Source organism: Bos mutus, chromosome 24 (genome assembly GCF_027580195.1).
Source record: "Bos mutus isolate GX-2022 chromosome 24, NWIPB_WYAK_1.1, whole genome shotgun sequence".
Lineage (NCBI taxonomy): Eukaryota > Metazoa > Chordata > Mammalia > Artiodactyla > Bovidae > Bos > Bos mutus.
In genome coordinates, this window is record NC_091640.1 from 49,390,514 (window position 1) to 49,412,902 (window position 22,389).

Sequence of the window (22,389 nt, forward strand, 5' to 3'; positions counted from 1 at the left end):
GGTTGTTAGGGTTGATATCACTGGTGCTATGGATGTTATGTACCCCCTTCTATGAGTCAGGGTTCTCCAGAGAAACACAGCCAATAGGATACAGAGAGAGAGAGACATAAGATGAGGTCTATTACAGAAACTGGCTCATGTGGTTATGGAGGCGAGCAATCCCACAGTCTGCAGTCTACAAGCAAGCTGGAGAATGGGGAAAGCTGGTGGTGTAATTCAGTATGAGTCTGAAGGCCTGAGAACTGGGAGGCAGATGGTGTGAGTCCCAGTCTGATCCCCAAAACTCAAGAACCAGATGCACTGACGCCAAAGAACAGGAGAAGATGGATGTCACAGCTCAGGCAAAATGCAAATGCACCCCTCCTTCACCTTTGTGTTCCATTTGAGCCCTCAACAGACTGGTGATGCTCACCTGTGTTGGTGAGGGCCAACTTGCTTTACTCACTGATTCAAACACTTATCTCATCTGGAAATACCCAGAAATAATGTTTTATCAGCTCTCTGAGCATCACTGAGCCAAGTCAAGTTGAAGCAGACAAGTAGCCAAGGAATGCCAGCAAACCACCAGAAGCTAGAGCAGAGGCGTGGAGCAGAATTTCCCCTCCTCCTCTCAGAAGGAACCAACCCTGCCGGTACCCTGATCTCAGACTTGCAGCTTCCAGAACCATAAGACCAAAGCACCCAGTTTGTGATGCTTTGAAACGACAGCTCTGGCAAACCAGTACATCAAGAAAGCAAAGCAGCTGCTCTTTTCCACATGAACCAGTAACTGGCCTAAACCTGCAAGACCAAAGCATCCAAAGAGCATACAAGAAAGCTCCGCAATGAAGCCCCCAGCGGCAGCGCCGAGAGGGCACAGCGCCCCGTCCTCAGTAGGAGCCCTGCCGAGAAACCCAGAGCGGGCGACAGGGCAGTGTGTCCGGGGGAGCCTTCCTTCTGTCCTGTCTCTGAGTGCTTCACACCTTTGCTCTCTGGGACCGTGCCGCCTGTAACCACAGCCTCTGTCTGCTATGGGCTGTTTATCTCTCCAGCAAAAACTGGGAAGAAAGAAGAGAGCTAAGTTATGAAAAAAAGAAACTTTGGGTCTATAAACCTGACTCGTCTGATCTTACCATGAATTAGTGGAGAGTTGACAACATCAACTGGGAGTCCTGTGTTTTTCCTGAAGGCAATGGGGCCGCATTTGTTAGGCCGACCGCTTAAGCGCCATCTATAGAAGCCCTATCCCACCTCTCCCTCGATGAGCCCCTACAGATATCACTGTTCTTTCCTCTGGGTCTCTCAGGCATCCAGAAACAGGCACTGCTGGTGTCAAAGCCTTCTAGAAAAAAACCAGCCAGAAAATAGCCTTGGTCTATCCGCACTGCTGTCACAGAACATCACCGACGAGGCAGCTTACCGAGGACAGGGGCTGGGCATCTGAGGTCAGCGAGCCAGCACAGTTGAGCTCTGGTGAGAAGCTGCTTCCAGGTGGCAGACTGCAGAAGGGCTGAGAGAGAGGCCTGAGGTCCCTTTCATAAGGGCACTAATCCCATTCATGATGGCTCCACCCTCATGATGTAATTGCCTCCCAAAGCCCCATTGGCTGATAGGATCACATCAATGGTTAGGATTTCAACATATGAATTTTCACAGGACACAAACATTCAGACCATAACATGAGAGAGCAACCCCTCACCTCCAGGTACCAGAAGGAGATCCATTGAACCAGACTGGCCCAGGCTGAGATGGGGCTGCTCAGCAGACAGAAGCAGAAGGGCATTGAGGTGGGTTGGTGAGATCTACCAAAGGCCAGTCCTCACTTACAAATGTCATAGAGTGAAGGAAAAGCCACAGGACCTAGAGAAAAAGAGACTGGGGCAAAGGTGGGGACACTGAGGGATGAGAGCAATTGTGATCATAAACCAAACCAGCAAGGGGCCAGGAGCTCTGGTGGCGAGCAGCCAATGGTCCCAAGTGAAGTTGATGGTGATCATGGTGATCATTAAACAAAGAACATCATGACTCCACTGATTTGGAGAGAAAGGGGATGGACAGTTGCCCTTGCTGTCCCTCACCTGGGAAAGGAGAGAATATGTTTGATTTTGGTGCATTAAGTACAGCTTCCAGGAAACATCAGAATCACCCAGGGTGTTTTAGCAAGATGATGCTCGGGTTGTGCCCCAACCCACTGATCCACGGAATCTCTGTGGAGTTAATGGGACTGGGGTTAGGGCATTCCTGCTGCACAGGACAGTGTCCATGTGTCCACCAGCAGCTGTGGCTAAAGAACACTGTGACGGCTGATGCTTACAATAATGGTCTTAAATGATCAGGAAGAGATAGTGCTCTGTGTCGATCCAGATTAGAGGAGGATCAGATGGCAACCTGTACACGGTACTTTACCGTTGGCAAAAACTTCTGCATAATTGCCTCATTTCCTTCTCATTACAATCTTGTAAGGTATAGATTATTACATCATTGTTTTGCAGAGGAAGTCACGCACCTTGCATAAGGTCATAGACTAACAACTACTGTGTTTTTCATTGTCAGATCTTATATAAAACCCCATCTGGAACTTCCCTAGCGGTCCAATGGCTTAGACCCTATGTTCCCAATGCAAGGGGCCCGGGTTCAATCCCTGGTCTGGGAACTAGAGCCCACATGCCGGAACTAAAACCTGGTACAGCCAAATAAAGAAAGAAATATTACAAAAATATATGTGCAAAGAAGTATCACTATAGAAAAGTCTGTATTAAAATAATATTTCCTCAAGGGTTTATTTATGCATTCACTCCATAGACATCACTGAAGGCCCACTGTGAGCTCCACAGTATGTGAAGTGTGGGGCCGCCCCCTCAGCTATCTGGTAGACCCAGTTAGCCCGAAGGTCATTCCCCATATGCAACAGCTTCTCAACAGCTATAGCTGCTGCAGTTTTACTGATGAAGTCTCCCCGGAAAGTGAGTGGAGGTCATTTTCCTCTTTCTAATCAAGCTGTGGCCTCCATATCATCTCGAATCTTCTAGTTTGGTCTGTTTTCTCCAGCCCTGAATACAGCTCCTGACTGATCTGCAGATTCACGGGGATGTGTTAACCCCTCAGATGCTTTCTTCACAGGGAAACTTAGCAGGGAATTTCCTCAGCTCTGATATTTACTTAGTCTGGAGAAGGCCCATTTATTTCCTGCTTCTCAGATCTCTGGGGGGAATCCCAGGAGTCTGAGATGAGGTTTTCCCTATGATGGCATTTGTATTTGGGTCAGATGATGACATTACCAGGGAGAAGGGAACATGCCTAAAGCAACTACAAGTCAGTGAATGAACTCACCATGTCTCTCACCTAGCGTTCAGGATGTGTTTCCAGTGTGCCGGGTTACAGCATACCTCCTTATCAGATCTCAGAACCACGAAATGTCTGAGCCAGAAGGAAATTCAGGGCTGATCAATTCCAGTTTTATCATTTCATTCTTGGGAAGATTGAAGCCTGGGGAAAGGAAAGACTTTCCCAAAGTGGTTTCAAGGCAGGACTAGGGTTAGAATTCAGATCTTCTCAAGGGTAGGTTCCATGTGGCTTACCTACACTGGGTCCCACGATCTCTACCCACCTGCTTGTTTGCTTAAACTTTGATGAGGTAAAATCATTTTTAGCAGGAGCCTTCAGATGGGAAAAAAGAAGAGCCAGTCTGGGCAAGCCCTACCGAGTTAACCTTTAGCTGAGTTGTCCCAGAATCATGCTCAAACCTTATCTAAAAAGTAACAATGTCGATTTCTATGGGCTCAAAGAACAATAACCACTTGAAATTCAAAACCCCCAGGTAAGACAGTGCTGTGTGCTGGTTTGTGCCTGGATTCATGTTGTCAACCATCCACTTCTGAGATGTGCCTGTGTGTATAGATATTCACCATGTCCCAGGCTGGGGCAACCTTTATAAACCAGATGTGCAAATTCCTGGGCTATTGACCTGATTAGAATTTTCCAGATGTAGGTGCCTTTCTCATTTGGAACCATCCAACAGAGCAGGAAGGCTGCCAGGCAGATAGTCCGAGTCTTACCCAGAATCTCTGCCAGAGTCTACAACGTGCTATGTAAAGCTAGTTATATAACCTCTCTGGGCCAGTGTTCTTCTCTGCACTGGGGCTTATGATACTTGTCTTGCAGCTGTTCGGAGCAAGTGAGGAAATGATGGAGAAATGCTTGGAAAAGAGTAAGTACCAGTAACCCAGGTGGGTGGATGGCTCTTGCGTTCATTTTGATGTTCTGCCCACTTCTTGATGATTAGCTCTGGGCAGAGATAAGGCCTGATAGCTCTCGCCAAGAGCCACTTCTCAAGTCAAAGGTTTGTTGTCTTTCCTGAAAGCTTTACAGCGTGGAGGAGGATGGTCTGATTGGAACCTAGATCCCTAGGCACTGGAGGAAGTAGGTTAAAGATCAGAAATCACTGCCTGCCAGTCTCCAGGGCAGGACACTGGGGCAGCTTGGTCTCAGGTCCTGGCTAGTGCTGCTCCCCCTGGGAGGCTGGGAACCCCAGAGAAGACTGTGAGTTGGGAGGAATGATTTCAAGGATGCAGGGTAATATGTACCCCCAGTGTGGGTCTCCTTCCTGACTTGATATACTTTGAAAATTCTCACTTACAAACATGGTTCTTAGAGACAAGGATATATGGTACAGCATGAGGTAATAGAGTCATTATTTTTGTCAATTAAAAAAAATTCAAGTATAGTTAATTTATAATTTTATAAATTTCTGCTGTACAGCAGAGTGACTCAGCCGTATACATATTCTTTTCCATTATGGTCTACGATAGGGTATTGAACACAGTTCTCCATGCTGTGTGGAAGGACCTTGTTTATCCATCCTATGTGTAGAAGCTTATACCTGCTAACCCCAGCTGACCACTCCTTCTCCCCAGTCCCCTCCCTTGGCAACCGCCGGTCTGTTTTCTGTGTCCATGGTTCGTTTCTGTTTCATGGATAGGTCATTTGTGTCATATGTTAGATTCCACATGTAAGTGACATCATATGACGTTTGTCTTCCTCTTTCTGACTTCCTTCACTTAGTATGATAATGTCCAGCAGCGTCCATGTTGGTGCAAACAGCATTATGTCATTCTTTTTTATGTAGAGCCATTATTTTGTAATAACTTCAAATAGATGGTAATCTATCAAAATATTGAATCTCTGTGATACACACATGAAATTAATATACCATTGTAAATCAATCATACTTTAATTTTTGAAAAGCACTGTACTATGTTAAAAGCAATGTGGTTCTTGGCTCCCATTAAAGCTTGAATCCCCTTGGAAGCCATAATCCCAGACACTAGTATGAGTCACATACATTTCAAGTTAATGAGTTTGTCAGCTCCTTTTTGGAATAAGAGATTAACAGCTGGGGAGAAGAGAGAGGAGGTAAGGAGAGCTAGTAAGGGAGAGGGGAGACAGAGGAAAGGGTTGGGGTATGAAATTTTGACCAAGGACAGAATTGTGCTCTTGTAAAAGGTTAGTAAGCTTCTGGCCTGAAATAAAGCTTGGGGGTAACTTATGACTTGAAAATGGTCATGCTCTCCTTTCTCCTTTGGATCCAACAATTTAGAGTTGATCAAATTTATTTTGCTATTTTGCTGTGTACATTAATTTGATTTCCAAGATATACTCTTATCCATTTTGAGGAAACATCAAACTCCTTTTCTCCTACTAAATGACTGTGTATTTAGTGCATGCATGGTAGTTTTAGAAAGTGTGATAGCATGTTGATTGATGTTATCACACATTTTGAATTAATTCCCAAATGTTTTTCTCCTTGAGATTCTTGTTTCATTACATAATATCTATTCTATTATAATTTTAAGGTGATACTGATGATGGTAATGGTGAATATGACAGTGCCTTAATTAACAACTTCCTAATTAATTTTTCTTAAACAAGTTTTTTAGAAAAAATATTTATTTTTTTGTTTTGGCCATGTTATGCAACTGGCAATGAAAGTACCAAGTCCTCACCACTGGATTGCCAAGGAATTCCCGAAAGGCTTTTTTTCCCTTTTTCTTGAGAGACCCTTGGAATGCAAGGAGATCCAACCAGTCTATCCTAAAGGAGATCAGTCCTGGGTGTTCATTGGAAGGACTGATGCTGAAGCTGAAACTCCAATACTTTGGCCACCTCATGTGAATAGTTGACTCATTGGAAAAGACCCTGATGCTGGGAAGGATTGGGGGCAGGAGGAGAAGGGGACGACAGAGGATGAGATGGCTGGATGGCATCACCAACTTGATGGACATGAGTTTGAGTGAACTCCAGGAGTTGGTGATGGACAGGGAGGCCTGGTGTGCTGTGATTCATGGGATTGCAAAGAGTCGGACAGGACTGAGTGACTGAACTGAACTGGCTGTGCTATGTAGCTTTTTCGGATATTGGTTGTTTGAGGAGAAAGATTGCTTGTGGATATGTATACTCTAAACACTCACTACTAACCTAAGGGACTATTGATGAAATTTAAAAATCATCCATATATCCACCTGTCCATCCATTAGTCAGTCCACTGTCAATATATCCATCCATCCATCTGACATCCATAAGATATTTGTTAAGCACCCACTGAGTATACCCAGCACTGCTGTAGCCATGATGGTGGCAGCCGCCATGGGTAAGTTCAAGATTGGCTGTTCCCACATGTCCCAGAGGCCTTATCAGATGGTCATTTACCCACAGGCCATGGACTCTGGTTCTTGTAAACTTCAATAGTTACCAGGCTGACCCTGGATAAAATTGTGAAATGAGAGGTTCAGAATATTTAGATTCTGGACATTGGCTCAACTCCAGGAAGAGATGTATGGGCAGAGAGCAAAATATAATCAGGATATAACCAAGCCACTTCTAGGAAGACTTGGTCACGGAAGGCTTGATCACGTTAGGCAGAAAGAGCTGTCTCCACACCTAGACTGACTGCCTGCAGTTAAAGCAACAGGGGCATGAATTTGGAAAGATAAACAGGAAATACCCTTTTGTTTCTAAGACATGTCTGTGGAGTAAGATTCAGGGTCAGACACAGAGGCTTCATGTCATTTCACCAATTATTCATAGCAAAAATTTCAACCAAATAAGGAGGGGACACAGAGGAGGAACATATACATTTAGGTCCCTGCTCATGAGACAACTAAGATCTTACTGAGGTGTTCCATTTTTATAGAGAGAATGATGCAAGGCAGGATAGAGTCAAGTATGCAGAGTGTATGCAGGCAGCAATGCTAGAAACTTCACTTATAATAGCTTGGGGAGAATGACATACTTTGGGACAAACTTTACTAAGTTTATTCTAGTGAAAAACATGCAAAATCTAAATGAGGAAAATATAAAAATACTCTTGAAAAACACAAATATAGACTTTAACAAATGGAAATAACATTTGTTGTTGTTGAATAGGATAATGTTATAAATGTTATGTCAGTTCTCCCTTTTTTGTTACTTTTTAAAATTTAATGAAACCCCAACAAAAACACCAACAAGCTCTTTATGGAATTAGACAAGTTGATAAGTAAAATTCATATAGAAAAAGAAACATACAAGAGCAAACAGGGAGACATTAAAAACTCCTGAGGGAAGTAGCTCTACTGGGCATTAAAACATATCACAAAATGACCATAATGAAAACATCATGGTGTTGGTGCTGGAACAGACAAAAAGACTAGTGAAAGAGAATAGAACAGACCCAAATACTCATGGAAATTTAGTATATGAGAGAGGCAGCGTCTCAAATTACAAGATGATATTTTCTAATAAATGGTGCTGAAACAACTGGAAAAAGATAAAATTAGATCTATACCTCACCCCATATGCGAGAGTAAATTCCAAATGGATTAGCAATCTAAACCATAAAAGTACTGGAAAAGAAACATGGCTGAATTCCTCTTAATCTCAGTTAAGAGGTTAACTCAGTTAACTCTGCCTCAAAGCCCAGTCAGAACAAAAGAAAACATGGATCAATCTGACTAAATTGAAACAAATCAAGTGAACAAAAAACCCAGTGAAGCACAAGGCAAAAAATTATAAACAGCTGTAAAAGTAACTAATAGGGGGAGAAAATAGTTGCACCATATACCATAGACAACACGTCAATGTTCCTAATCCCTGTGTGTGCTTGCATGCTAAGCCACTTCAGTCGTGTCTGACTCTTTGTGACCCTGGACTGCAGCCTTCCAGGCTCCTCTGTCCATTGGATTCTATAGGCAAGAAATCTGGAGGGGGTTGCCATGCCCTCCTCCAGGGAATCTTCCCAACTCAGGGATCAAACCCAAGTCTCTTACGTCTCTAGTGTTGGTAGGCGGGTTTTCTACCACTAGCACCATCTGGGAATCCCTCCTAATACTCGAAGAACTCCTAAGGAACAAAGAACCAAAAATCTTTAAAAAATTAGGGAAAAGTTGCAAAATATATATATATATATATATATATATATATGCAAATGCTGTACTCTAGCTAGCAAATTTGTTTTCCATGGGGTATAAGATAGCAATCCTGAAACTACTTTCAGTTCAGTTCAGTTGCTCAGTCGTGTCCAACTCTTTTCGACCCCATGAATCTCAGCACGCCAGGCCTCCCTGTCCATCACCAACTTCCGGAGTTCACTCAAACTCACATCCATCGAGTTGGTGATGCCATCCAGCCATCTCATCCTCTGTCGTCCCCTTCTCCTCCTGCCCCCAATCCCTCCCAGCATCAGAGTCTTTTCCAATGAGTCAACTCTTTGCATGAGGTGGCCAAAGTACTGGAGTTTCAGCTTTAGCATCAGTCCTTCCAAAGAACACCCAGGACTGATCTCCTTTAGAATGGACTGGTTGGCTCTCCTTGCAATCCAAGGGACTCTCAAGAGTCTTCTCCAACACCACAGTTCAAAAGCATCAATTCTTTGGCGCTCAACTGTCTTCACAGTCCAACTCTCACATCCATACATGACTATTGGAAAAACCACAGATGGACCTTTGTTGGCAAAGTAATGTCTCTGATTTTTAATATGCTATCTTTATGGCTATACTAAGATTGAACAAAGTGAAAATATTGTGGATAATGAAAGACACTTTTTTGTGTTTTTGTTTTTTTACTGCTCAAGAAGAGTAATAAATAAGGAAAGGTGGAAGGTTAGAATGAAATACACACCCACACTGAAGGATTCAGGAATGTGTGTGTGTGGTTTCCTGGGTCTATCTGCTGAGAGGCCCTAGGAGAAAGGATAGCTCATTAGCAGTGAGAACACCAGGTGTCCAGGTCTTAGTTTCTAAACACCATTCTCAAATAAAAGAAACCAGAACTCATTGCAGAAATGGTTGATTCCAGGGATGAGGCTGAAAAAAATATATAAAATTAGACTGAAGCATCTTATGGTGCCAGGAAGGAAAGAAGTACTAAAAACCAAATTTAGGAACAAAGGACATAAGTGCCAGCCTGAAGGTGCTCCTAATGCCAAAGGCGGAAGAAGTTTAGTGACCACGTAAATAATGATAGTAATATAGTATAACCCTGGAATAAAATGAATATCCTTTAGTTCATACTGTTATAAATAAATAACTAAATAAAATACTGGAGAAGGGACAGTTCTGTCCTACAGAATTCCAGTCAATAAACGTAGAGAGAATGAAGCAAACAGAAGCCTGGCTTTGGGCAAAATCACACTAAGAGTTGTTAGAAGCAAGAAAAGAACCGCTGATGGCTGCTAAAATCAGTGAGCAAAAGTGCGAGGGCAAACACCCTGTTTGCAGAGTCTCAAACTATCTCCCCATAAAGTGTCCCTTAATTACAGAGGAAAAAATGGTAAGTTTATAACGGAGCAACTTACCATCTGAACCAAGCGGCCAGGATTAACGTTACCAGTGATAACACACACAGACATCACGCACCCCTGATGTGACGCACAGAGAAAGGCGTGACACCATTTCTGTGGCATTCTTGCCAAAATGCATCATCTCAGTCTATTCACAAGACAACATCAGATAAACCTTCAAACGGATAAACTTTCACAAACCAGAAGAGACTAAGCAGACATGATGACTAAATATGGGGTGGAATTCTGGAATGGATCCTGGACGGGGAAAAGGACATTGGTGGGAGAACTTTGGAATTCCACTAAGATCTGTAGTTTAGTTAATAGGGTTGCATTAGTGTTAATTTACTGCTTTTGATAATTTGAATGTTTGTGTTATGTAAAATTTAACATCAGGGGAAGTTGGGAGACCACTATATGGACATCTATATTATTTTTACATTTTTTTCATAATCTAAAATTGCTTAATTTTTTTTTTTAAAGACCATCTGTGTATTTCCTGTGTCAAAGATCCAAAGTCAAATAAACACAAATCCCCCATGGCTTCCCAAACTCCTCTTTGCTGAGTCACTGCACACAATTCATTTTTGTATTGTTTGTCCAGGTTGCACCCTCTATGTACTCAATCCTAGAAGACATAGTCAAAATGCAATTATGTATTAAACATTTTCACTCTCCAGCAAGGAAAAAACTCTAAAGGAAAGCAAAATTAAAAGTCTGGAAGCAAAAATAAAAGTGCCTATTGGTTTAACTTCTTTGGTGTGTGCGCTCTGTCGCTTCAGTCGTGTCCAGCTCTTTGCAGCCTCATGGACTCTTTGCGGCCCCATGGACTGTAGCCCATCAGGCTCCTCTGTCCTTGGGATTTCCCAGGCAAGAATACTGGAGTGATCTTTCCGACTCAGGGATCAAACCCGCATCTCCTGTCAATGCAAGTTCTTCAGAGATCAATATAGAGAAATTGCTTCTGCATTCCAAGGCCCCGGTGCCTTAGAAAGCTAAAGGCATTGGAATGAGAAGAAATGAATCCTATCTGAGTCATATGAATCAGCTTGGTTTCCCAAAACCTCTTGTGTAACTGCCCCCTGCTTCCTGATATTCTAGTAAATAATTACTCCTCCCGACCCCCACCCCCCGTAAATCTGCTCTATATATCACACAGGAAGCAGCTTTGTCATAATTAGCTGGCTGTAGCTAGAGTGGGCAGAGAAGGCAATGGCACCCCACTCCAGTACTCTTGCCTGGAAAATCCCAGGAGCCTGGTGGGCTACAGTCCATGGGGTCGCTAAGAATTGGACACGACTGAGAGACTTCACTTTCACTTTTCACTTTCATGCATTGGAGGAGGAAATGGCAACCCACTCCAGTGTTCTTGCCTGGAGGATCCCAGGGACAGGGGAGCCTTATGGGCTGCAGTCTATGGGGTCGCACAGAGTCGGACACGACTGAAGCGACTTAGCAGCAGCAGCAGCAGCAGCAGCAGCTAGAGTTGGGGATTAAGTGAGGGAAAAACTGGTGAATGGGAGGAATAGTGGGGACAGAAGACCAAAAGGACCTTGAATGAAATCTAGGGGTGTCTGCACCAGCTCACAGAAGCCTGGCAGGGTTCCTTCTGCCTTCTGCAGAGGTTCTGTGCGAAGGAGGTCTGGCAGGGTTGATGATGAAGGGTTGGAGGAGAGGGAAGAGAGGCCTGCTCCAAGCTGGCCAAGGGTCTCTTTGAGGGATACAGAGGTTAGGGAGCGCACGAGCCTTTTAGCATGGTCAGAATTACATACCCCTTTGCCAGTGGCTCTATGGTCATACAAACAGAGGGTGTCAGTGTCTTATCTGGGGTGAGGACCTCTAGGAAACTGACCAGGAACTCCACTGGGAAAAAAATGCCAGTGACTGGACCATTAAATGGGCTCCAACCTGAGGAGCACCTCTGATTTGCTCCTGCAGGCAGGTGCATCCCCAAGTCCATCTCTTAAGACAAGTCAGGTCCACCAGCCTTGGGCCCAGGCACTCCAGGTCAAAAGCTACAAGGTTCATCAGAGGCCCTGAAATTCCACCTTCTGGCTTTGTTCCGCTGGATCAGTGGTGAGTGGATGTATGGTGGGTGAGCGATACTTTAAGACTTATGAAGTGGCTGCATTACCTCTTCTCCTAATAGATCAGTTTCAGTGGGAGAAGGCATTAAGGAGGTCAGACGAGCCCAGGCACTGTCCAGAGTGGGCGTCCAGGGTGGACACTGAAGAGGGCACCCGGACAGCTTGGAGGCAAGAGGGCTTTAAGAGTGAGCTGGGCCTCCCTGGACAGGATGCAGAAAAACAGAAGCTCCGGAGTCCACATACGAAGCACACTACAAACCATGCCATCCTCTCTCCTCACCCTGAACACCTTTGTCATTCCCCAGCTCAGGCCTTAAAGCTCCTCCGAGCACTGGCTAAGGCCACAGGTGGCCTGCCTCCTCCCCAGCTCCCTCCCTAATCTCACACTCACACCCCGTGATCTCAGAAGGCAGCACAGAGCCGAGGTGCCCAGGCAATCAGGCAGGATCAAAGGAAATCCCCACTCCTTCCCGCGTCCTCTCCAAACCTCATCTGTAAATGGGAGTAGCAATCGCTTACCTTATGGAATTATAAGAATCAAATGGCCAAATAATAAATACCAAATAATAAATGTGAGGAAAGGGAACTAACTCTTCTACACTGTTGGTGGGAATGTAAACTGGTGGAGCCACTCTGGAAACAGTATGGAGATTCTTTAAAAGACTAGAACTACTAAATGATCCTGCAATCCCACTTTTGGACATATATTCAGAGAAAACTCTAATTCAAAAAGATACACCCCAGTGTTCTCAGCAGCACTGTTTACAAGAGGCAGGATATGGAAGCAACCTAAATGTCCATTGACAGTTGAATGCATAAAGAAGATGTAGTAAATATACACAATGAACTATTACTAAGCCATAAAAAGCATGAAATAACGCCATTTGCAGCAACATGGATATATCTAGAGATGATCATACTAAGTGAAGGAAAGTCAGACAGGAAAGATGAATATCTTATGATATCACTTATATGTGGAATCTAAAAAAAATGATACAAATGAACTTATTCACTAAACAGAAACAGATTCATTAGACATAGAAAACAAACTTATGTAATGAAAGGGGAAAGGGGGAAGGAGGAATAAAATAGCAGTTTGGGATTAATAGATGCACACTAGTATATATAAACAGAGAAGGTGATGGCACCCCACTCCAGTACTCTTGCCTGGAAAATCCCATGGACGGAGGGGCCTGGTTGGCTGCAGTCCATGGGGTCTCAAAGAGTCGGACACGACTGAGCGACTTCACTTTCACTTTTCACTTTCATGCATTGGAGGAGGAAATGGCAACCCACTCCAGTGTTCTTGCCTGGAGAATCCCAAGGATGGTGGAGCCTGGTGGGCTGACGTCTATGGGGTCGCAAAGAGTCAGACACGACTGAAGCTACTTAGCAGCAGCAGCAGCAGTATATATAAAATAGATGAACAACAAGGACCTACTGTATAGCACAGGGAGCTATATTCAAGATCTTGTAATAACCTATAATGGAAAAGAATCTGGAAAAGAAAACACACACATATGTATGTATGTATAACCGAATCACTTTGCTACACACCTGAAACGTTATGAATAAGCCATACTTCAATTTTTTTTTTAATGGAGAAAAACTTTAACTAAAGAACCAAACAGCAATTTACTATATGAAAAAATGATTACTATTCAGTCCACAAACTGAGTGAGCAAAATGATATATTTTCTTTTCCTTTAAAAAAGTAACTTAATTCTGTCTTCCAGTTCCTGTCTTAGATGTGGCAACTGGGAAAGCATATTACTCCCACCACGGCTAAGATTTTTTTTTTTAAGCTGGAAAAATGACAAGTTGACAACTTTTATTGAACCCGTGGGAGAACTGAGTACAAACAACTAGAATAAAATCCAAGAAGAAACAAGTGCCCACAGGGAGAGACAAGGAGTGAGCACTGGCCGACATCGCTAGACTGCGGCAAGATTTCAGTGGGAATGCTTAAGAGACCAGTAAAGACAGGAAGTGTGACGCCCAAGGGGGGATTTTTTTTCTCTCCAGACCACAAGGTTAGGGAGAGTCCTTGAGGAAGCACCTCTTGTGATCCAGGCCCAGGGGAAGTGAGCATCTGCCACCACAGGAGGGACATTGTCCTCCCACCCCTGCCCAGATGTTTCTCCCCAGTCCCTACTCTACTGTGGGGGCAAAGCCTTAATCTGTAGGGTCAAGGGCAGCGACACCATAGCCATAGGAGGCCTTATGTAAGGGTGCACAGTTTATAAGCAATCTGAAGATGAATAAAATAACATACCTTTCGTTCATACACAAATTAATTCAGTGTTCTGAGTACCACCATACACACGTATTTAGATTGCAAATGAGCTCAGTTTCAGCACTTCACAGCCTGAGGAAGTGAGAGATGCATTATGTGGCTAGGTTGATATTAATAGCAGTGACCTCCAGAACTGTCCCTCCCCAAGAACACACACGACACAAGAAGCAACTACACAATACTTTTGCTCACATCCTACTGGTCCAAACGTAGATCATGCCCAAGAGACTGGAAAAGAGTGTTTGTTCTGGATGCCCACATGTCCTGCTAAAAATATCAATAATCAGGAAAGCAATCAAAAAATGGACAGAAGACCTAAACAGACATTTCTCCAAAGAAGACATAAGATGGTTAATAAAGACATGAAAAGATGCCCAACATCGCTCATTATTAGAGAGATGCAAATCAAAAGTACAATGAGTTATCACCTCACACTGTCACAATAGCCATCATCAAAAAATCTACAAACAATAATTACTGGAGAGGGTGTGGAAAAAAGAATACCCTCTTGCACTGTTGCACTATATCAATATATATATTATTGATATAGCCACTATGGAGAACAATATAGAGATTCCTTAAAAAACTAGGAATAGAACTACCATATGACCCAACAATCCCATTATTGGGCATATGCCGTGAGAAAACCATAATTGAAAGAGATGCGTGTACCCAAATTTTTATCACAGCACTATTTACAATAGCTAGGACATGGAAGCAACCTAGATGTCCATCAACAGGTGAATGGATAAAGAAGTTGTGGTACATATATACAATGGAATATTACTCGACCATAAAAAAGAACACTTTTGAGTCAGTCCTAATGAGGTAGATGAGCCTAGAGCCTGTTATATAGAGTAAAGTAAGTTGGAAAGAGAAAAAAATATATTGTATATTAATGTATATAGATGAAATCTAGAAAGATGGTACCGATGAATCTATTTTCAGGGCATCAGTGGAGACACAGACATAGGAACAAAGTTGTCAACACAGTGGGGGAAAGAGAAGTTGGGACCATTGAGAGAGAAGCATGGAAACGTACATAGTACCGTGTGTAAATATATAGCCAGTGGAAACTTTGCTGTGTGACGCAGGGAGCTCAAATCACGTGCTCTGTGACCACCCAGAGGGATGGGATGGGGTGGGAGATGAGGGGGAGGTTTAAGAGGGGAGACCTCCCATAGGTACACATGTATACCTGTGGCTGATTCATGTTGATATATGGAAGAAATCAACACATTATTTAAAGCAATTATCCTTCAACTAAAAATAACTTAATTTAGATTCAAGAGGGAGGGGACATATGTATGCCTATGGCTGATTCATGGTGATATTTGACAGAAAACAACAAAATTCTGTAAAGCAATTATCCTTCAATTAAAAAAAAGGAAAGAAAAAATTAATTACTTTTAAAAATATAGAAATAACTATAGAAAAGAGGATCTTATTTGCTACAAAACAGACTATTTTTCTGTAATTCCACTTGATTTTCCAATATTAATTCTACATTAATATTGCTATACCATTTTTTGATCAGCATTTGCATGGTATATTTTTCCCATTTCATTCTTTTCAATTTGTCTGAATGAATTTGCTTCAGCACAGTGTCTTGGTTATAGCATGTAGCTGGATTTTCTTTTCTTTTTTTCATTCAGTGTGATAAATCCATCTTTAAATAAGTGACTCATATCCACTATATTTATTGAAAACCATCTTATTTTTGCTTTCTATTTGCCATGAATTTTCCCTTTTTTTCTTTCCTTTCCCTTTGTCAGTGCTATATGTTGAGTTGGATAGAACTGTATAGGTCTCCGCCCTCGGCCCCTCTTTTTATTACTCTACTGTTTGGAAGCTATTGGTTCTACTACTAATCATGTAATGATTTGCATTTAAATCTTAACATCATATGAATCACCTAAGGCAGGTGAGATGTCTCATGCCCAAAGATATTCAGACTTGGTTAGGGGCCCAGTGAAACTCCCTGGGATGTGCTTACTGGCTCTGAGTAGCCCACTCGGTGTGATGAATATACTCCTAAGTCAACCATTGCCACGGGGATGGGAGTGGTGGGGCAGTGGTACTCTCCTCGGTGATGCCTGTGTCATGGACCAACCTGGTAGTCAGGGGGAGGGATTAGACTCACCCAAACAACAGAGAGAATTCATGAGAAAGGGGTATTATTGACAAAAGAGGGGGAACTAGAGGTCTGCCCAGGAGGATCCATCCTAAATGTGTATATAAACAACAGAATTTCAAAACATATGATAGAACTGGTAGAATGGGAGAGATAGACAAATCCACAGGTGGGTGGAAAGTTCACTACTTTGGTTTATTTTTCTCTGCAACACTGGAAAACTGGAGTATAATTAACTTTCACATCCATGAAAAATTGGAAGATTAATAGCTCCTTGTGCTCAAGGGAAGGAAATTATTTTTTTTCCATTCCATTATCCTGATTTAGAGTTTAATGGGCCATAGAAATGGCTGCAAAAGGAAAAGAGAAACAGAGAGTACCTTTGAGACTGAGCAACGAAGGGAGGGATTTCACCCAGAGGAAGAGAGGTCAGAGATGCGAGTGGAAGTGAGTCTAAGAGTGGAGGAGCCACATACCGCTGAGAGGTGATAAGGCCTCCCCCGACTGGCAGTGGCTTGGCAAGGAGAATCAGTGGGGAAGGGGGGACCTAATGAACTGTCCTCTACTTAGCCTAAGAAGTGGCAAGTTTAGTTCTCCTCTTCCAAAGATACAGGTATTTCACTGGAATTGTACTTAACCTATATAAACTTGAGAAAAACATTGACTTCCCTGGTAGCTCAGCTGGTAAAGAATCTGCCTGCAATGTAGGAGACCCCAGTTTGATTCCTGGGTTGGGAAGATCTGCTGGAGAAGGGGTAGGCTACCCACTCCAGTATTCTGGCCTGGAGAATTCCATAGACTGTATGGTCCACGGGACTGCAAAAGAGTTGGACATGACTGAGTGACTTTCACTTCACTTTTATAGACACTAGGAATAAAGCAATACAGTAGTTACTTAATGTTCAGGTCTGCCCTATTTTACTTAACATTTGTAGACTAGAAGCATCTTTAATAATCAATCTTTTGTTAGCATTTTTACTCTTTGCATTTTTTAAAAAGTCAGTTCAATTTGTTTTCCAGCTTCATGAAATCAATAATGACTTTTAATTTAAATAACCTAGTTTAACATAAAGGTTTGACTTCTGCACTAGATATCTTTATTTTTTTAATACTTAAAATATAGTTGATACTTTCCAATGTGCCTTTAGCAGTTACTAAGTTTATCAATTCTCTGAAATAAGTATTCTTGTGGGAAGGATTTTCATGTTTGACATACATCATGGTGGAGTTTTGATCTGTTTTAAAACATTAGGAACATTTTAAAGATTACAGAGAATCAAATATTTACAGATTAAACAACTCGTGTTTTTTCTAACATGGGACCTAGCTGTTTACCTAGAGTAACGTGTGTTAGGTACATAGTTGCTGCTGAAACTGACAGACGAACTGCCAAGCGTGAGTTCTCCGTGGGCCGTCACAGCTGCAGTTAGACCCACGGTGCCCAGCAAGCAGATCAGACCCAAAGCAGTACCTTGTAGTTTTTCCTTATAGACTATTGCTCTGCAGTCAGTGTCTCAAAGTAATTTGCTGCATGAGCCAAAGAGCCACAATTCATTTTTTGGAGACATTGGTGCCATAATCAGAGAATTAGGAAATGTAGAAAATTAGAGTTTGATGCCAGTGATAGTAAAACATAAGCATTTTTCATTTTTTCCTCTTATAAAGGTCCTTAGATACTACAGTGATTTTTCTAAAGAAAGAAGTGTATTTTTAAATTATAAGACTTGAAAGTCAAAATTACTCCTCGATCCAGGGGTACAGAATGGAGGTTGTGTTAGCAGCATGAAAGCAACATAAATCCTGTCATTTATCTCCATAAGAGCTCTTGGGTGGCCGGGTGTATTGTCAATGAGTAATCATATTTTGAAAGAAATATTTTTTTCTGAGCAGGAGGTCTCAACAATGGGCTTGCGATATTCAGTGTATCATGTTGTAAGTTGTCATCCAGGCTCATTTTTCTGTTTATAGAGCATAGGCAGAGTAGATTTGGCATAAGTCTTAAGGGCTCTAGGATTTTCAGAATGGTAAATGAGCACTGGCTTCAACTTAGAGTCACCAGCTTCATTAGTCTCCAACAAGGGATTCAGCCTGTCTCTGAAGCTTTGAAGCCAGACATTGTCTTCTCCTCTTCAGCTATGAAAGTCCTGGATGGTATCTTCTTCCAGTAGAAGGCTGTTTTGTCCTCATTGAAAATCTGTTGTTCAGGGTAGCCTCCTGTCTCAGTTATCTTAGCTAGGTTTTCTGGATGACTTGCTGCAGCTTTCATATCAGCATTTACTGCTTCACCTTTCACTTGGATGTTATGGAGATGACTTCTTCCCTTAATCCCCAGGAGCCAACCTATGCTATCTCCAAACTTTTCTTCTGCAGCTTTCTCACCTCTCCCAGCCTTCACAGAATTGAAAAGAGTTAGGGCCTTTCTCTGCGTTAAGCTTTGGCTTAAGGAAACTTTGGAGCAGGTTTGATCTCCTATCCAGATAGACCATGAAAACTTTCTTGATGTCAGCAATAAGCTGTTGGGCTTTCTTATCATTGTGTGTTCACTGGAGCAGCACCTTGTTTTTTACTTAAAAAAAAAAAAAATTCTGGCTGCACTGGGTCTTCGTTGCTGCACCTGGGCTTTCTCTAGCTGTGGCGAGCAGGGGTTACTCTCTAGCTGGAGTCTGCGGGCTTCTCACTGTGGTAGCTTCTCTTGCTGTAGAGCACCGGCTCTAGAGCCGCAAACTTCAGTAGCTGCGGATCTCAGGCTCTAGAGCGCGGGCTTGGTAATTGTGGCACATGGGCTTTGCTGTCCCACAGCACTGGGCATCTTCCTGGGCCAGGGATCAAATCCATGTCCCCTGCAGGCAGATTCTCAACCACTGCTACTCCAGGACTTCCAGGACTTTTTTATTTCCTTCAAGAACTTTCCCTCTGCATTCACAGCTTGGCTCATTGTTTAGCACAAGAGGTCTAGCTTTCAGCCTGTCTTTGCTCTTGACATGCCTTCCTCACTAAGCCTGGTGATTTCTGGCTTTTGAGGGGTGTGTGGCTTCCTTTCACTTGAACACTTAGAGGCCACTGTAGGGTCCTTAATTTCAATACTGTTGTGTCTCAAGGGATAGGGAAGCCCAAGGGGAGGGAGTGAGACAGAGGAATAGGCAGAACATACACAACGTTTGATTAAGTTGACCATCTTATATGAGTGTGGTTTGTGGTTCCCCCAAACAGTTACAATAGTAATGTCAAAGATCACAGATCACAATCACCATCACAAATATAACAATCACGAAAAAGTTGGAAATACTATGAGAATTACCAAAATGTGACAGAGAAATGTGAAAAGTAAAGGAGAAAAGGAAAGATATACCCATTTGAATGCAGAGTTCCAGAGAGCAAGGAGAGATAAGAAAGCTTTCCTCAGTGATCTGTGCAAAGAAATAGAGGAACACAACAGAATGGAAAAGACTAGAGATCTCTTCAAGAAAATGAGAGATACCAAGGGAATATTTCATGCAAAGATGGGCTCGATAAAGGACAGAAATGGTATGGACCTAACAGAAGCAGAAGATAATAAGAAGAGGTGGCAAGAATACACAGAACTGTACAAAAAAGATCTTCACGACCCAGATAATCATGATGGTGTGATCACTCACCTAGAGCCAGACATCCTGGAATGTGGCAAGGAGAGGCAACCAGTCCACCCTAAAGGAAATAAGTTCTGAAAACTCATTGGAAGAACTGATGCTGAAGCTGAAACTCCAATACTTTGGCCACCTGATGTGAAGAACTGACTCATTTGAAAAGACCCTGATGCTGGGAGGGATTGGGGGCAGGAGGAGAAGGGGATGACAGAAGATGAGATGGCTGGATGGCATCACTGACTCAATGGACATGAGTTTGAGTAAGCTCCAGGAGTTGGTGATGGACAGGGAGGCCTGGCGTGCTGCAGTCCATGGGGTCGCAAAGAGTTGGACACGACTGAGAGACTGAATTGAGCTGAACTGACAGACAGACCTAAAGTGAACAAAAGCTATTGGAAAAATGGCACCGATAGACCTTCTTGACACAAGGTTGCTACAAACGTTCAATCTGCAAAACACATAAAAGGTGAAACACAATAAAATGAGATATGTCTGTAGACAAGTTAGGAACATTTTTTTTCCTGGCACCCTGCTTGATGAGAGACCTCTAATCAATGACAACGTTTCCTTGAACACAGCTTTCATTTCCATCCACTGAGTGGTCAGAACTAAGGCTAAGGTTTACTCTCAGACCTTCAAAAAATCCTGTGCCCTGCAACCATTTGAGTAGCTGCTAATCCTTTACTCCTGCTGCAGAAATTACAACACACTTCTTTAAAAGGTAGGGGAAAGAAATAGATCTTCTGATTCCACGTCATTGGACTTTGATGGGTCAGTAATCTTCCAACCCAAGGGACCATAAAAATCCCACGTGCCTGAGAGAAGTACTGGAGCATGAGTGGGGAAGGAATTGAAAGAGTCTGAGAGGGAAAACAGAAGGAAAGAAAGAGGAAGGAAAGAAGCAAGAAGAAGAGAGAAAGGAAGAAAGTAAAGCAAGGGGGGAAAAGAGGTAAAGACGGAAAGAGAATTGTTTAGTGTGACTATTCATGCATTCATCTCTTGTACAAATCCTTACTGAATGTAGGAAATTGCTTGGCACCCGACCTCACATGTTGGTTTCCACGATGGTCTGACATGGCGCCAAATATCTGCTGAATCAGTAGCTTGAACTGAGTCAGGAAATTCACCAAAATCAGGAGAGTCATGGTATTAGTCAGGGCCGTTCTAAAAATTTTAAAGTTACACCCAAGAGGAAGAATCCTCTGGTCTGAATTTCTCTCCACTTCTGAAATTCTGCTTTGTGTCCAAAGTGAAGAACACACAAGCAGCAGCTACTTGTCCATCAGATGTGTGGCAGCTGGTTTCTGCTGTGGCGTATTTTAAGTTACATGTTATTCTTCTGTCGCTCTCAGAGCGTTAGCCCACAGAAGGGTCTGGCTTCTGTGATGACTACTACAGAAGCACATGCAGTCAGTGTCTCATAGATATTAACCTTTCTTAAATGTCCATCACTCTTGCAATAAGTTAAATTTTATGAAGCCAGGTCTACGCCATTTTTATTCATCATTAGACCATCATCACCCTACATAGTAGAAGCTCAGGAAATATTTCTTGAATATACAGCTTCATACTGTTGGAAAATCCAACCTACAGTCATAGCAATGACAGAAAAGAAAGCACAAACGGACTTGTAAGTATCATTATAATACTGAGAGGAAGTTGGGAAGCCCATAAGGCATGCTGTCTACTGCACAGGTGATATGACTTACACATTCACCAGTATCGAAAAAAGGATGTTGAATAAAATTAACCAGTGACATCCATAGAGGAATAACATGAATCCTCTCTAGTTTTGTAAAAGAAAATGTCCAACATAAGTAGTTCTTTATCATTAGTTACAAATAGCTTATAGTATATCCATCTTGATTAAGGTCCAGGAAAGTAAACTATAGCAATAATTGTAGACTAATTTCAAAATATTCAGCGAAAATTATTTCAGACTCTTTTTTGGGGTCTTATATTTCTTTTTTCAAGAGTACTACCAGCATGTTTCAATGCAATTAAATACTGTACATCATTTTTAATTGAGATGTAATTGACATACAAGGTATTAGTTTCAAGTGCAAAACAACATATATATTACTAAATGATCACCGCAAAAAGTCCAGTTAACATCCATCACCACACATAGTTACACGTTTTTTTTCCTTGTGATGAGGACTTTAAAGATTTACTCTCTTAGCAACTGTTAGAGCCACAGGACCATGCTATCGAGTGTAGTCAGCATGCTGTACACTGCATCCCTGGGACCTGTAACTGGGAGTTTGCACCATCGGATGACTCTCAGCCTCCACCTCTGGCAACCATCAGGTCTCTGTTTCTATGTTTGGTATTTAAAGATTCTACATGTAAGTGTAACCATACAATATTTGTCTTTCTCGGTTTGACTTAATTTCACTAAACATAATGCCCTCAAGGTTCATTCATGTGTCACAAACAGCAGGATTTCTGTGTAT

The 22,389-nt window shown here is 42.5% G+C and overlaps 1 pseudogene; it reads left to right on the top strand.

The window, feature by feature from the left end:
- Positions 1-3,740: 3,740 nt before the first annotated feature.
- Positions 3,741-22,389, top strand: part of LOC102269862 (ferritin light chain pseudogene) — a 58,354-nt pseudogene continuing 39,705 nt past the window's right edge.